At 38.1% G+C, this 12115-nt stretch overlaps 1 long non-coding RNA gene across 1 annotated transcript; it reads left to right on the top strand.

The window, feature by feature from the left end:
- Positions 1-7766: 7766 nt before the first annotated feature.
- On the top strand, positions 7767-8591 carry LOC144996743 (uncharacterized). The gene is made up of 2 exons (XR_013659589.1): positions 7767-8356; positions 8436-8591. It is a non-coding gene; the product is annotated as an uncharacterized LOC144996743 (long non-coding RNA).
- Positions 8592-12115: the final 3524 nt, after the last annotated feature.

The following is a 12115-nucleotide window of genomic DNA, read 5'->3' as shown; positions in this document are numbered from 1 at the left end:
TGATAAGAGCAGTTTCTGTGCTATGATGGGGTCTAAAACCTGACTGGAAAACATCAAATTAATTGTTTAATAAGAGAAAATCAGTGAGCTGTTGGTAGACAACTTTTTCGAGGACTTTTCCTAAAAATGCCAGATTAGCGATAGGTCTGTAATTATTCAGTACAGTGGGATCAAGACCGCTTTTCTTCAGGAGAGGTTTAAGGACTGCAGTTTTTAAGGCCTCTGGAAATATTCCAGATTGAAGAGACATGTTAACTATTTGAGTAATTGGTGGCAACACACTGTTCAGGACAGACTTTAGAAATCTAGTGGGTTACACAACAAGGCAGCATGTAGACGAGCTCAGATGGGTGATGGTCTCTTGGACAGTTTGGTCAGTGACAGGTACAAAGTGAGTCAGCTTAGAGTGAGTAGGTGGCCGTTGGATAGTTATATGTGTTGTGGAGTTGATGGCTTCTTTTAATGCCCTGAACCTTGTCATTAAAAAATACAGCAAACTAATTACATTTAGGTGTGCAAACCAGTTCTATTGGTAGCTGGGTTGGAGGGTTAGTTAATCTGTTTTCTGTTGTGAACAGGACACGAGAGTTGCTGCTGCAACTTCCAATGATTTCAGAGAAGTACCTTTCCCTTGTTCTGCATAAGATCTGGTTGTAAGCGTAGAACTCCCCCTTATACATTTCATAATGAACCTGGAGTTTTGACTTGCGCCACTTTCGCTCAGCTCTGCGGCACTGTTGTTTCTGTGCCCTGACTAGATCATCGTTCCTCCAGGGAGCTTTCTGTCTATGTTTTCTCAATTTAACCTTCATAGGGGCAATGGCATCCAGAACATTCAAGATGCTAGAAGTAACAGAATTCAGCATTTCATCAACATTGGCACCAGAGATTATTCGTTTAACTCCTTGGTACAAGACTTTAGATAAGAGTCCTGTAATCACTGGAACAGTAGAACTTGGGCAACATAAAGTTTGCATTCTTCTGTGGCTGACTCCACTGATAGTGCCATCTCCAAGCAGCAGCGTATCTCTGACCTTGACGTTTGGCACAGATTTTCTTTCTGCCTGTGCTTTGTTGCAAACATTATGACTCCTATTCTGTGGTCCAATTTCACTTTGTTCTTTAACATCACATTGTGTTAGGGGTAAAAATCTGTTTGTGAGCTTTATTTCGGATGTTCTGTCATCTTTACGCTTTGGCTTGACACAGAGTTCCTCCGCACAAAGTTTCGGAAAGGACACAACATCACTCAGGTCTATGTCACTGTTATTCTTCTCATTTGTAGTAAGAGCAGGCTTCTTACCACCCGATGTTACTGGAAGGGTCTTGTGAAGTCTATTTTCAGTTTCCAAAGTAAATATCCGTGTTTGTAGCTCTTTAATTTCTTGTTGGTAGATCCGACAGCGTTCACAGTGGGAGTTTGTTTTGTTTCCTCTTTCGGACATGTCGCTGGCTTGTCAGACGTAAAAATATTGATTTGTATAGGTGGAAGTCACAAAAAAGGATGACCAGTCTGATATTCCAGGAGTTGTGGATGAGGTAAAATAATTAAAAATGATTAATTAAATGATTAAAAAGCAAATAAAGCAGGAAGCGGCAGGAGCAGGGGAAAAAGCGTCTGCACTCTTTTGCAGGGGGAGGAGAAAGCCCATTAGCAAGAACCCCATTAGCACTTCTGGGTTATTTCTTCAACCCAATTCCTGAGTTATACATGTTGGAGTGTGTTTTTGGGTTACGTTTTTGGGGTTATAGGGATTTCATTTTATCCCAATGTTTATGTTTTGTTTTTTGTTTTTTTTTCCGGAGATAAAGTAACTCTTAGTCCCTGTTTGACCACCAAAGTTGGGTTAAAAACAACCCAACCTAGGATATTTATGGACTAGGGCATATGGTGTATACTTGTATAGCGCTTTTCTACCTACAACGCTCAAAGCGCTTTACAGTCACAGTCCCATTCACCCAGTCACACACACATTCACACACTGGCGGCGGCTCCGCTGCCGAATACTGGCGCCATCCTACCACCAGAGGCAAGGTGTCTTGCCCAACTCATGGCCGTGCAGGGCAGGAATCGAACCTCCAATCATATGATCATGGGTCGACTGCCCTACCGCTGCACCATGACCGCCCTGTGGAACTAGTACTACATATATACACAGAAGGTACCCAGTAGGTACAGCAAAAGTACCATGTAAGTACCAGTATTGAACCGTCAGACATTTAGTAAAAAATAAAACACAAGCAGTTAAGTTTTAAAAATTACAAAATTCAAGAAGTAGAGGGGAAATTGACTCTCTTCACCATGACTTCAGAACTCTTCGTAGTAACAAACTTTTTCAAGGCCTTTAATAAAGAGCTGTTAAGAGCTTTTAATACTCCTACTAAAGTGGAAATTGTTGAGTCATACGCCAATATTTTACCAGAACCAACTGGTAATTTTGTATATACACAAAAAAGCATTTTTTTATTTGGGCATCAGAACAATTATCAGAGCACTTTTGTGACTGTAATAGACAGTCACTCGGAGAGGATCCTAAAGTGGTTGGAGAAAACATGACATTTGATTGAGAAAAAGCCCAGATCTAAACAAAAGTGGGGCCCCATGTGGGGCTTGGAGCTGGGCAAAAGCAGAGGAGGGGGTCATTACTAGCTGCTCGTTTACATTCACTGGAGTAACATAAATTCTCCTGTTTGTTTGCCGGCTTGCATGTTGGCAGACGCATTTTGGACTGCGTTCACATGGCGGCCATGTGCTGGGGATAGATTACAAAAGCCTTTCCAAGCAAAGCACATTACTGTCAATATAGCTAATTAAATCAGAATACAAGTAAATAAATAAACAAAAATGAGTGCAGGATCCAGAAGCCTGACTTGGTCTGAGCAGGCAGAGCAAGGGCAAATCCCTAACATCAAAGATGTTTTCTGACACCCCCTTGCTGTGCATCGCTACCCACTTCAGGGACACTAAATATGCGAGCCTCCGCCACCCAGAACATATCCACTTTTAAATCCTAAGCCTTGCAATGCTTTATGGACTGTCAAAAAATAAAATCTAAGAGCTGTCCTCTGCTTCTCTTTCTATTAGCCATGGTTTCAAATGATCCCACAGCAGCTCTGACTGCGAGTTTAAGGATGAACAGATTAAATAGGCTTGTTGCGGCTAAACAGCGTTGAGGGCCGCCGAGGCCTATGCTCCGGCTTCTCTGTCAAACACGCATTCCAATAAAAGTCCAAACTTTTGCCTCGCTGGTGAAGTATTTATTTCTTTCTTCTGCGGGTTTTCCCTAAATTAAATACTCCAGCAGTGACAAACTTCCAAATTCACACAAGTAACGCGGTCAACAAATTGTATGACCACCCCACTTCCTCATCAATTCATTGTGCGTCATCAGTGAGTCAGTGAGCACCTTTCAAAATGTGCGCAACTGACGCCCACAGTGATACACCCACAACCCGGTCGATGACGTAGAGCTTCACCTGTGCCACCTCCATTATGGCTCCTACAGGGCTCCTAACCACCAGAAAAAAAAAGTCACGTAGCAACACACCTTACCGCATCTGTGAAGTTATGAAATCATGTAAACAAATTTTAAAGCTTGTTGTTTTTTTTTTTTTACAATGATACATGAATTTATGCAGGATGCTGATTCCTGCAGCCCCTCTTTTTATTCATAAATATGTTATTATCACAGTGCATAACACCTGTGCTCCACAGTAAATGCAGTGAGTACCGTTATCATCAGCATCACAGAATCCTTCTCAAATACTGAGCTGATTTGAAGTAAACATCTGAAAAAAATGTGGTCAAACATCTTAATTCCTTGTACTCAAGTTACCCAGATAATGATAATTTCAGTGAAGTCGAATTGCGACGTGATGAGACTGAAAAAAGAACGACTTTCTTGTTGCAACATGTGGAATCATTCATTTTAAAACTTGAAAGAAAAAGCCTTTGCATGATGAAATAATTGCAATCCTTGCTTTATAATCAAAACACAGGTTTTCTTTTACTATACAGTCTTTATCATGGATGCAGAAGATGCTGTGTGTCCTTTTGGAGGTTGTTGAGCTTTGAGAAAATTCTGTTATGAATGTGACTGTATTCTATGGAGAAAATCCTTCAAAGAGCTGGAAGGTTGAGGGTTGAAACCAGCAAGGAAAACAAAAATGGAGCAAAAAATAGTTTGTGATAAACAATGTCCTATAAATGGCAAGAGATTCTTAAAACATGCTGTCAAAAGCGGGGGTTAAAAGCAGCTTTTTGGTTCTTTTACAACACAAAAACAATGGTGGCCTCATTTTAGGCACTCAGAGAGAGGAGCCTTTTGTCTGTGAAAAGAACATGTTTACAAATTACATTTAAAAGCTAAAGATGACAGTTTTTAATGGGTTGTCCATTGGATGAATGCCTTTTGAAAAAAAACAACAAAAAATACTTTGGTTTTTTTTGATCAAGGCATCTCACAGCAAGAAGGCTCCTGGTTCAAGTCCCGACTGGGGAACCATAAACAGAACACCAATGGAGGACCTTTGTGTGGAGTTTGTGTGTTCTCCCCGTGCACGCTTGTGTGTTCTCCGGGAACTCCGGCTTCCTCCCACTGTCCAAAAACATACTTCATAGGTTGTGTGTATAGTGTGTGATTTGTTGCCCTGTGACAGACTGGCGACCTGTCATCTCCCATGCCTTTGCCCACGAGTGGCTGGGATAAGCTCCAGCAGCCCTGTGACCCCCTAAAGGAATGAAACAAGTTTTGAAGATGAACAAATGAATATTTTTCAATCAGGAAGTAGTTTGGAAGCCAAGATCAAGACCACACAAAGAGAAGCTGAACACAATACCTAACGGCTTAGTCACAACTGCCCTTTATGGGTGGACACGGGCTGTCTGTGGGTGAAAAATGGGCAAAGGAACGTGGCCTGAAGTTACGTTCACACCGGGCATTTGAAAAGTGTTCAAGACAGTGATGCACAAGTGAACACTGTAGCCTTAAATGTAGCTGTAAGTAGCAGTATTTTTATTTTCTCAGTCTGTTACTGATTCTTAATTCTTAAAACTGATTTTCTTGGCCTTTTTTTGCCTTTGCAGAACCCTCACCTCTTGTTAAACAGGTCACTCTTGCCAACTACTTGTCTTCTGCCTTTGCTGAAGCACTAACAGCTTTTTAACAGAAAACTTAGTCCAAACCTCTTTGCTAATCTTCTGGTTGTATTGTTAACCTTAAAACAGGTGGATTGTGCTTAAAAGGAAGCAGTTTAAGGGTTGACAACGGTCATCTGTGCCACTGTGAGAAAATTTACTCAAAATAAAATTCTATTACTCTTCAAAGGTCATTATGACCAAAAAAGATCTTATTGCAAAGAAAACTGAGATAATGGGAGAAATTTGCACAACGACGGAGTTTTAGGGCCATCAAAAAAATAAATAAATAGTAAAATTACAAATATTACAAGATTTTAAGTCGTAGATTTATAAGAAAAAAACAGTAAATTTACGAGAAAAAACTCGTAAATTTACAAGATTAAAGTCAAAGTGAGCATACAGAACAGCGAGTGAACGCCGCGCAGCAGCAGAGCAGGCAGAAAAAACTCCATTGTAAAGGTAAGCTGAATGTTTATTGATAACGTTCCAAATGTTTGGAAGGTCCTTTGTTTGATTTACAATTTATTAATGTTTTATTTATTAATGGGTGGTTTGCAGGATCTCTACAGCCCGATGAAGCCATCAGTATCCCTGCAGCTGTCCACTTTAATCCTTTCTTCCTAAAGACAAGATCTTTACGTTTGTGTGACGCTTGTCTGAGGAGGAGCATTTTCTGGCATTTTCAACGTTCAAATGCTAATATAACAGACTATTTTCCTTCCTCTTTATTGTTCTATGTTGAAACGGGACGTTTCATCTTTAGGAGGGGGCGCATTTAACACTTCTTACTTCCGCATTGGTGTTCTGATGACAGGTTCATGACGTAAGGTGACAAATGGACTTCAGGGTGTGTGAATAAAAAGGAAAATAAAGGCTGCAGCGGTCCTCTACACCCAAACATGTCTCTGAGCTCCTTATTTTTTACATATGAAACTCCGCTTCACTGAAACTGAACCTCGGAAAGCCAGCTCCACTGAAAGTAATCTGATTTTGAGTCGCCAAAAGGTTCAGAATCTCTGTTTTTTAAACCTATCCGGAAATAAAGTTTCACAAAAGGTTCCACATCTTTCATCTTTAAGCTAAGCTCCGATACATGGAAAACTTTGGTGTTTTTTCCGCGTTAATCTATGACTTTTTATCTCGTAAATTTACGAGTTTTTTTCTCGTAAATTTACGAGTTTTTTTCTCGTAAATTTACGACTTAACATCTCGTAATTTAACAGTTATGACTTTCTTTCTCGTAAATGAACTACTTAAAAGTCGGAATTTTGTTTGTAAACTGGCCCTAAAACTCTGTCGTAGTGCACTTTGGTGTGCTTTTTTTTCCCTTTTTTTATTTATTTATTTTTTATTTGTTTTAATCAAGTTTTGTAATGAGTTGTGCTCCTTTCACACTGGGTTTAAATTAACCATCCAGCTGTTTTGATTTCTGTTAATTGTGCTCAGCATATATAAGAGTCTGGTTTTCTTTTAATCCTTGTCAGGTCATTAGTTGCGTCACCTTTTCTGTTTCTTACTTGGATTTGGCTTATTGAGCCTGGTCTCCTGGATTTTGGTTTTTGTACCACCAATTCCTGGTACATAGCCGTGTTTTATTTTAGCAGATTATTGTCAACTTTTACCCCAGATTCCATGGATTTAATTTTAAAAAGTTTAAAATTGGGTTGTGGCGCTGAAATCGGGGTTATTATGGATGTAACTAGAGGAAAAACACTTCATTCTTTGATAGATTCAATTCATGCAAACATAATTGCGTTTGGGAAGAAGACTCAAAGTTTACTGCTGCATTCAAACTCTATACTCAATTCAATCCACCTGTTCATGGCTGCAGGCTAAGAAGGCTTTTATTTATAGATGTGTTCATCACTTCAATGACACACTTTTAGGTGTGCAATGCGCAAATGCTTCTTGGTATGAAAAAAATCTAATATGAAGGTTTTTTTGTTTTTCATCTTTATCCTAAAAATGGCACAGTGCATTTTGACAGGTTTGTAATTGAAGCCATTAGTTGTATAACACAATGATGCATTGAAAATGTTAAAGTTATGAAAACTGGAAAAACATGTTATATCCCATATGATTTTTCAACATTTAAAGTCCAGATTTCCACTATTTAATTTATTGAACAACTTGGAACTTATTTATTTATTATTTTTAAAGAGGAACATACATACATTTTTTAATGACTGAAAAGTAAAAAAAGAAGCAAGGGTCTGTAACTTTCAACCCTTAAAGAGCCATTTCTCACTGACCACAACCCAATTGGAGTCACAAAGTCTTATTTAACCCTGCATTATCAGTCGTATCATATTTGATACACACATTTCTGATACTCCTATCTCATTGATATGATCCAAAATGTCCTTGAAAACCCATTGTATATACCTTGGCCCATGTTCTCTGCCCTGTAGTTCATCATCATTCCACTGCAGGCAGTATAAGGGCTTTTCCTGCTCTTTTCAAAATGGCTGCTTCCATAACATTGGAAAAAACACTTTTGGCGGGAAAACGTTTTGCTAATTTTCAAAACTTCTTGCTGTATTGAAAGAATGCAAAATTTGTTGATACTTCATTCTCTATAATACAGTTACACCTTGTAAAAAGTGTGTGGATCAAATTTGTTACAGCTGGTGAAAAGGATGTATTTTTCCTGATCACTCCTGTCAATATTTTTGCATCTTAACGTAACATTGTTGTGAGCAAAAACTTACCAAATCAGCCAACGTGTTATAATTGATACTATTTCTAAAAAAATATATATATTGCAAATCTTTTTTTCTGATTTCAAAGGGCTTAAAAATGATCTTAGTTTCCCAAAAAATTAAGTTTTTTTTTTTCACTTATATTATGAAGTGGGCTTTACATGGTTAAACCTTCAGAAAAATAACACACTGAATTACAGTTATTTTTTATTATGCTATTTTTTGCATAAATAAACAATAATCATAAAGAGATTTCTTTTTATATGAAACACATCACAACATTTGACAGAGGCTCACATGACTTCCTATCAAAATAAAAGTATTATCTCAATGCAGCAAGTGTTGTGGTATAGGTATAGTGATGTAGCATTGATTAAAAAATACATCAAAAAATACCACACACTGTTTGTTATCGTTGTTGGTGACTCTCAGGCAGAAATTGCTAACTGTACTTACTGAACTCAAAAAGATATTTTAGGATACACTACCAGTGGCGGTTTTTGATATGGGCGATGTGGGCGGTCGCCCAGGGCGGCACGTCGTAGGGGGCGGCATTTGCCGTGCCTGATGCGTTACGCAATTCAAAGAGGAAGCTTGGCGCTTTTAATTTGAAATTGCTTCAGCAACCGACACTTAATGCTGGTATTTTAACACATCAGACTAATAAGAATCTCTTCCTCCTACTTCCTCTTCACACTTATGGTGCAAAAAAAAAAAAAAAAAAAAAAAAAAAAAAAAAAAAAAAAGAATACCTCAGAGTGAAACAACGTAAAACAGGCACATGAAAAGGAATTAGGCAGAACAAACATCCGTGCTCAACCCAATTTCGAAAAAAGCAGGCAATGGAGATTATTTCCCACAATTCTTTGCTCCGACACAGCAGACCCGATGCGCACGTGACCACCGCCCTCTGCTACAAGACGCTTGCGGCCACACCTCTTTGCGGTAGTCTTTGGAACATAAGTCAAAAAACTCAAGAGGGGAGCGCAACTCGCCGGTGGCTGGCTGAATCACACTAACGGGTGTGAGGGGAGTCTTTTTCTATCTGACAATCAACTCTGAGCCGCAGCTGCGCCTCCCGTCATAGAGACGGAGCCGCGTGTGTCAGAGGGAAGGGGAGGGGGAGGGGGAGGGGGGATGAGATCAGACCATTTTTTTAGGATTGAGGTTTTTTGGAGGATTTCTGCTGTTGGTGTTGCACAAAATTAGGGAAATGCCAAATATTTTTTGAATAATCCCACTGATGAGTTCTATGATTTAGTCTTTAATGTTTTATAAGACCTAAACATATTAATCACAATAAGTTTTATTTTTTAGATCTAATCCCTCTGTTATGTTTCACAAAGACACACACAGGACGTCACACATTAAGAAATTATTGCTAAAAACGAAGCAGGAGTCCAGCTCTAAAAAAAATGCTCTAAAAAATGATGAAAGACCAAAAAAATGGAATTATTTGATATGTAATTTCTTATTAATATTTCCAGGCTTTCTTTGCTTTTTGTCCTGCAGCATGTTCATATTTGTATAATTTTGACAGAATATATTTAAATGGAGAACAAATTATTACAAGTTATTTAAGGTTTAACTTGAATTATTCTGGATTAATGTTCCTGTTTTTATTCATATTTATGTTCAAAAAGTTCAGTGTAAAAGGTTTAAAAGTTTAGCTTTAGTGTGTTCAGTAAATGTTTATCTTCTTCGGCCCAAAACCTTAAGCGTGTTTTTAACTTAGGCCCCTGTGTGACTGAGTTTGACCCCCCTGTAATACGAGTCTAGAAAATTCATGCATTTTTTGAGTAAAATGGCTAAATAGAGGATAGGGAACACAACAGGATGTTGTCAAATTTTGTATGTGTCGGCGGGGGGGGGGGGGGGGGGGGGTTTGGGGCGCTGGTGGGGTTACTCGCCCAGGGAGTAAGTTAGGGTAGAACCGCCACTGTACACTACGCTTGAAAATTGGTCAAAATAAAAAAAGACGAATCTAAAATCCTACTTCTATTTGTGAAGGAATCGAATAAAGTTTGGCTTACTTGACTGTTTTGTTTAATTTTCTGCATTCAGTCCAAAAAATATGTTACTTTTTACCAAAGAATCACAAAAGAGGCGTCAAAGAGCTACATGTGTTGTGGACCCCTGCACTAGACAATAAAGACAAAATCTCTTTAAAACATGTTAAATAATCTAATCAGAAAATCTCTACAAATGTTTTTTTTTTTTTTGATTGATCAAGAAAAGCTACTAAAAATAAAATAAAAAAGCTTGGACAAAAAAATAAAAGCATTTATGCAAAAATAAAATATTGATCTAAATCAGGTTTGTCAATTAATTTTTTTCAGATAAGTTTCACTTGCGTTTTATTTATTTTGATTTGCTTTAGGTCATTTCGTTTGTTTTTGGCAGCCAGTCCCAAGTCTCCTGCCTCTAAGTCCATCCCTAAACCCTAACATTGTTTTAACCCACAGTTAAAAATATTCAAAAATCCCCACGAAAAGGCCTAAAGAAGTAAGTTCCTACCTTTTTAAAGGAATTCAAGTTTGATTTGGCTGCAGGCAAACACAACAAAATTTGATTTGTTTTTTTAAGATTTTTTTTTTAAAAGGACCTTAAAGCAAATAAAGAATTTTTTTAAACTTACTTCTGATTTTCTATTCTCTTTTTTTTTCTGCCGAAAAGATGCAATATTTTTCTATCGGTGTGGGCAATACTGGGAATTTTGGTATTGATCCGATAGCAAGAAATTGTAAGGGCCAGTACCCATACTTTTTCTGTAACTGTGTGATTATGGAAAATTTTTTGGAAATACAAAGTTTTTTTTTCATTAAGTGCATGATAAAACACAGGACAGAGACAACAATTTGAACTGAACATGCATCAGATATATAACATGTTAGTAATAGCATAATACAAGAAGAAGACAGAAACAGTAACTAGTGCACAATTTTTAAAAAGCTACTTCAATGTAATAAAATTTAAAAAAAGCACCAAAAACATATATTTTAGAATAAAGAATAATAAAGCAACAAAGTCACTAGTAAAAGAAAAAAAGTGACAAAAGCAACACTGTAATAAAGATAAATTAAAGTTCCATTAGTTGTCACACACCTAGGTGTAACATTTATTCTCCGCTTTTAACCGCTGGGGGTGCGGTGAGCTGCAGACACAGTGGTGGTTGGGTATGCGCTGTCTACACAGACAGTGTTGCCAGATAAGGCAGTATTCCACTTAAATCGGGCTGGTTTTTGCTTAAATTCAGCTGTTTTTTGTTTTTGTTTTTCCCAATCTGGTAACACTCCAAACATACATACTCAGATCGATCCGCACATCACCGTCAAACAGGATAGTATGGGGCACTTTTACTTTCAGCGAAATTAATGTTTTTATTCCAAACTAAAGTGTACAGAAGGCAATAAAAACGCTATATATATATATATATATATATATATATATATATATATATATATATATATATATATATATATATATATATATATATATATATATATATATATATATATATATATATATATATATATATATATATATATATATCACAATCAGTCAATCACAGAAACCAATGAACTGGTTTACACTTCAGCAGCAGTGATCCTTAGATCCTTGGCTATAAGAGCAACCATGGAAGAAAATAATACCCACCATGGAAGCAACGGTTAGAGGCCAAAATCAAGGAAACTCGGAGTGATGGGAGTAAGCTGACAGAGGCTCAAAGAGGTACAATGAGAAAGCAAGTACCTAAGAGATACAGCCAGATGCCCATACCTGAAGCACTGGAAACTGAGGTACACAAGAGACAATGAAGCCAGACAGATAAACAGGCTGTTCACAACTCAGCCTGTGAAAGTGAGCTCTCAGTGTCAGGGTCAAAACAGCCGAGCAGACCCACCAAGGCTGGAAACTGAACAGTACTGGAAAAGTATATGGGATAAAGACACAGCACATAACAGCAATGCCCAGTGGCTGGTCTTTCTGAGAAAAGAACATAGCAACCTCCCTGAACAGAATCCAGTAACCATCACAGTGGCAGACATCCAAGACAGAGTCTCAGGTATGAAGAACTGGACAGCACCGGGCCCTGACATGATACATGCCTACTGGCTAAAGAAGCTTACCGCACTCCACGAGCGCCTGGCAGCACAAATGAACCAGCTGCTAAGAGATGGGACTCACCCCGAATGGCTAACGGAAGGCCGAACGATGCCAATCCAGAAAGATCCCTCAAAGGGTGCAGTCCCATCCAACTACCAGCCAATAA

This window comes from Oryzias latipes, chromosome 12 (assembly GCF_053564925.1).
Source record: "Oryzias latipes strain Hd-rR chromosome 12, Olatipes_Hd-rR_3.1".
Classification (NCBI taxonomy): Eukaryota; Metazoa; Chordata; class Actinopteri; order Beloniformes; family Adrianichthyidae; genus Oryzias; species Oryzias latipes.
This window is presented reverse-complemented; position numbering and strand designations above follow the sequence as displayed.